Below are 5,700 nucleotides of genomic sequence, written 5' to 3'. Positions count from 1 at the left end.
ACCTGTTTCCTTCTACCTTCCTGCCGTACCTAGACACAAGTATCAGTACCTTGTTGCCCCTATTGAGAGTTGACAGCAGTAACGCCATGACTGCGTTTTTGATCCTGTTGAGCTCTTACCATATGCTTGGTCAGAAGTGGCGCAATTTGCCTTAGACAGCCATACAATTGGGACACAAACTGAATGATGTTAGGCTCTTGGGACGGGATCAGTACTAAATCCCGCTGGACGGGATCCCGGCGGTCGAAATACCGACGCCGGAATTTCGACCGCACAATCCCGACAGGGGTGGCGAGCAGAACGCAGCGCCTTGCGAGCTCGCTTTGCTCGCCACGCTGCAGGCACGGTGCCTTGCTATGCTCGGCACACTGTTATATTCTCCCTCTATGGGTGTCGTGGACACCCACGGAGGCAGAATATGTCGGGATTGTGCCGGTCGGGGTTCCGGCGTCGGTATTTCGACCGCCGGGATTCTGTCCGGCGGGATCTTGACCACAACCCCTTGGGACAATTGCTGCTCCCACCCATCTTTTAATAGATCTAGTATCCCTCTGCGTTGTCTACCATAGAGGAGTTTGAAGGGTCTAAACCCCATACAGTCTATATATAAAGTCTCTGTATAAATAAAGGATAATAATAATAATAATAATAATAAAAGAGGTTTGGGGTACCTCTCAAACTGCCAACAATAGCTAAGGTAAGAGTAGGTCCTAATCTCGCTTCTCCTGTGACACTGCCCTTTTCATCATCTGCATAAGGGTTCTGTTAAAGCATTCAACCAAGCCGTCTGTCTGTGGGTGGTAAACCGAAATGGTAATTCTATCCACCTTTAACAGGCGACACAGGTATTTCATTAATTTAGACACAAAAGGGGTACCTTAGACGGTCAGGACCTCTATTGGTATTCCTAGACGGGTATACAGCATCAAGAACTCCCAGACAATAGTGCTAGATTTCATGTTACATAGTGGTATGGCCTCCGGGTACCCGGAGTAGTCCACCGTCACCAATATATACTGATGCCCATGATCCGATTTTTCTACTGGCCCTATCAGATCTATAAAAATTGGCTCAATAGGCATGGAAATTATAGTCAGGAAAACCAAGGTCGCCCTAAATTCTGTCTGGGGTGCATTCTTTTGGTACACTGGGCATCCCTGACAATATTTTTTTTACTGCAGCATGAATGCCTGGCCAGGAGAACCATAGCTGGATACGCTGGAGAGTTTTCCTCTCCCCTAAATGGCCACCCCATAAATGCATGTGAGCCGCCCTCAATACCAGCTGCTCATGTTTTCGGGGAATCAGCAACTGGTCTACCCTTATACCTTGCAAATAAGTTACAAGGTAAAACAATTTTTTTTTCACATAAAGTAAGGTACACCTTCAGGTGGTAAAGCAGAGTTTACCTTACCATTTACCACTACCACATTTTAAAAAGTATTGGACAAGTTGCCATCGATATGTTGATCTCGCCTAAAGTCCTGCAAAGACACTCTTTCGCAAATGGGGGACTAATGTGTCTCAATCTCACTGGCAAGAGAGGGCTTTACAGTCATACAACCTTGGCTTCCAGTAGATCTTGGCCCCTGCGACAGCTTAACCTTTGTCTGTCTGCCAATGTCATGCCAGGTAACAAACTCCTGCAACAGTGGGAAGTCCTGGCCCAGGATTAGTGGATAAGGAGGTTTGGAAGTTACTGTGACTACCATTTTTACTGCTCTTACTTTAATCACCACCGGCAGGTGCACTCATGGGCATTCTTCTATGTCACCAAGTATACATAGCATCTTTACCAGAAGCACAACCTGGCCAGACCCGGGAAGAACCAGGTTAGCAGAGATGATAGACAATTCATTGCCAGTATCAACCAAGGCCCAGATATCCCAGCCTTTAATCTGTACCATCAGATGAAACAGTAGTTTCAGCTGGGGAAATAATTCCAGGCGCCATACTGAATACAGGTTGTGCTGTTTTCCCTGAGCTGCAATCCACTAGCTCATCCTGCTTTAAGAAGTACCGCTGTGCATGACTGGGCTCTCTGCACTCAAAACATATGACTGGAGACGGGCTGTTTGGTTTAACAATGGGGATCTGGGTATTGGGCTTAGGTACTGGCTGTAACCCTTGCTTGGCTTTATTAAAATTTCCCAGGGTCAGGTACCTCTCAATGACCACTGCTAGCTCCTCAATTGTCTGGGGGTCAGCCTGCAAAGGCCCAGTGTTTTACACCACAGTCTAATACCCGTATAGCCTGGTCTAGAGGGTATCTGGACTCCAAGTCGACAACTAAAAGGTCGACACACCTTAGGTCGCTGCCAATTGGTCGACACACCTTAGGTCGACATGGAAAAAGGTCGACATGGAAAAAGGTCGACATGCATTTTTCACAATTTTTTTCTTTTTTGGAACCTTTTCATCCACGTGGACTACGATTGGAACGGTAATCTGTGCCAAGCGGAGCAGAGTGAAGGCACCATGACCGAAGCATGGCGAGCGAAGCGAGCCATGCGAGGTGATGCGGTGCACTAGTTGGGGTTCCTGGTCACTCTACGAAGAAAACGACACCAAAAAACATAAAAAACTCATGTCGACATTTTTCCATGTCGACCTTGTCCGTGTCGACCTTTTGTCCATGTCGACCTAAGGTGTGTTGACCAATTGGCGTCGACCTAAGGTGTGTCGACCTTTTTCTGGTCGACCTAGAGTCCCAGACCCGTCTAGAGCCATCACTTCCACTACCCACTGAGAAGAGTTTTTATCTGTCTGTAACCAGGCTTTACTCAGTTTGGCCAATTATGCCAGTTTGACCACTGGAGGATCAGATGGGTTCAGCTGCAACTCATAATATTCTTGGGCTTTGCTGGGACCCGTCACCCCAATCCTGCTGAGTATAGCTTCCTTCAAGCAAGGATAGGAGCTGACTTCAGACAACTTTAACTCAACATAGGCTCTCTATGACTCCCCTGTGCAATAAGGAGCTAATCTAACCCTTGATTTCTTCAGTGACGTGCGGTGAGGTCACTGGTTGGGGAGGCACTGGCAGCTAACAAGCCCCCCCCCCCCGAAAAAAAAAAAAAAGTGTGGTCCCCCAACACATCAGTAAAACCAGCACTAGGCAGAACCAGCCAGGGGGAGTAATGCCATAGCAGGGGAGACACTCAGTGTGGTGTCCCCCTGCCATAACATTAATCTGACCCCCCAGCCAGTCAGCCCAGGGTTGGAATTCCTCAGAAAGTGGGAACCCCAAAAAATAAAAATGGGGTCCCCCCTCCAGAGCAATAACCAGCACTGGGCTGATAGCCCAGTGCTATGCCCCGCACCCCTGGTGGCGGTGGGTGCGGGGTTCATTGTGTGTTAATATTGTTCTTTACAGGTGGCCTACAGGTCCCAGCAAGCCTGCCCCAGCATGCTGGCACTTGGAGAACCACAAGTGCCAGCATGCCCGGACATAAAGGGCCCGCTGGCACCTGTAGTCCACCTGTAAAGAAAATATTAAAATAAAACACCACACGTCTTAAAAATAAGCTTTATTAAACTGGGTCTTCACCTGGGGGCGGCGGCCTTTAAGCTCTTTTGCGTGGCCGCAGCCTTCCCAGGGCTTCCGGCGTCTTCACCTGGGGGGCGCCACCCCCCCAGGGCTTCCAGCGTCTTCACCTGGTGGGCGGCGGCTGTTAAGCTCTTTTGCATAGCCGCCGCCCAGCCAGGACTTCCGGCGTCTTCTTTCTTCCGGAGCTCTTCACTGCTCCTCCTCCGCCGTCGGACTGACTCTCCTCCGCCTCGCGCTGACTTATATAAGTCAGCCGGAGGGGGCAGAGCGATGACGCGGCGAGCCGTGATTGGCTCGCGGCAGCCATCTTGAATTTCAAAAATGACGCTGAGGCGCCATTTTTGAAACTGGAACCGCTCCGCTGCCAAACTCTGCAGGATAAAGGTAAATTTCCGCCGCCGTCGCAACCCGCCACCTGCACCGCCGCCCGCACCACCGCCGCATCCCGCCACCCGCACCATCGCCGCATCCAGCCGCCCGCACCTCCTCCGCCAGCGGCGCCGACACAGTGATTGACAGCGGATCCAGTGACGGATCCGCTGGCCAATCACTGTGGCCTCACTGACAGGAACGTGCTTTCATAGGTTGAAAGCACGTCCCTGTAGGAAAGCGGCACCACTAATGGTGCCGCTTTCCCATATATTTTCAATGGGCTTTTACAGCCCATGGCTAGTCCCCGTCCGTGCCCGCCCCCCGCTCCCCATACTTTCCTCAGTGACAACGGGAGGCACCACGATCGGTGCCTCCCAAACACATACAGAGGGGAGCAATGCAAAGAATAATATTAAGAAGATACATATGACACAGAATATGTGTCATATGCATCTTCTTTGTATTATCTTAATCATTAATGACAGGGGAGGCACTGCCTCCCCTGCCTCCCCTGACTGCACGTCCCTGGATTTCTGGTATCAAATATGTCGCCCAGGACTAGTTAACCCTTGCAAAACTACAGCTACATATTCAAATGGTAAATTATAATATGGTGGTTGTGCCCACTTTCCCAGCGTATTTCATTCACAAATCAATGTTTGGCCAGGCAGAATACAAGTGGGTGATATGTAAGTGACCACCCTCTGTTGATTTCAGGTGTCAAATTTGTGGCCCAAGACTAGTTAACACTTGCAAAACTACAGCTACTTATTCAAAATGGCAAAATATGGTGTGTGTGCCCACTTTGCCATTGTGTTTCATGCCCAAAACAGCGTTAGGCCAAACAAAATACAAGTGGGTGATATGTAACTGACCACCCTCTGTTGATTTCAGGTGTCAAATTTGTGGCCCAAGACTGGTTAACCCTTGCAAAACTACAGCTACTTATTCAAAATGGCAAAATATGGTGTGTGTGCCCGCTTTGCCAGTGTATTTCATGCCCAAAACAGCGTTGGGCCAGGCAAAATACAAGTGGGTCACATGCAACTGACCACCCTCTATTGTTTTTGGGGGTCAAATTTGTGGCCCAAGACTAGTTAACCCTTGCAAAACTACAGCTACTTATTCAAAATGGTAAAATATGGTGTGTGTGCCCACTTTGCCAGTGTATTTCATGCCCAAAACAGTGTTGGGCCAGGCAAAATACAAGTGGGTCATATGTAAGTGAACCTACTCTGTTGATTTCAGGTGTCAAATTTGTGACCCAAGACTCATTAACCCTTGCAAAACTGAATGAACTGAATAAGAAGCTGGAGTTCGAATAAGAAGTGAATAAGAAGCTAGAGCTTGAATAAGAAGTGAATAAGAAGCTGGCCGAATAAGAAGCTAACTTCAGCCTCGTGATGACACTGGAATAACTATCAGGTGGCAGAAGACTGCTGGATGTGGTGCAGTTGAAGATTATTAAAGTAAGACAAAGGATAAGCACATGAGGGAAGAGGACCCTGCTCGTGAGAGCTTACATTCTAAAACTAGCTGCACATAAATGCCCGTCACTGCTGACTGTTGCGGGGATGGGAGGGCATTCCAGGAGGATTGGAGGAGGCCGCCATTGCCAGGGAGCGAGGCTGGGGATGTCGGGAGGAGATGAGTGGCTCAGGGTGATAGGGTATGTTAACCTATTCAGGTCTGATTATGAACTCTCTTCAGTCATCAGTCAGAATGTTGTTTCCCTTAGCAACCGGTTGGAGATCAGTGAATGAATAGATGACACAGGA

The sequence above is a fragment of the Pseudophryne corroboree genome, chromosome 6, assembly GCF_028390025.1.
Source record: "Pseudophryne corroboree isolate aPseCor3 chromosome 6, aPseCor3.hap2, whole genome shotgun sequence".
Lineage (NCBI taxonomy): Eukaryota > Metazoa > Chordata > Amphibia > Anura > Myobatrachidae > Pseudophryne > Pseudophryne corroboree.
The sequence above is the reverse complement of the archived record's forward strand: the minus strand, read 5'-3'. Positions refer to the sequence as shown.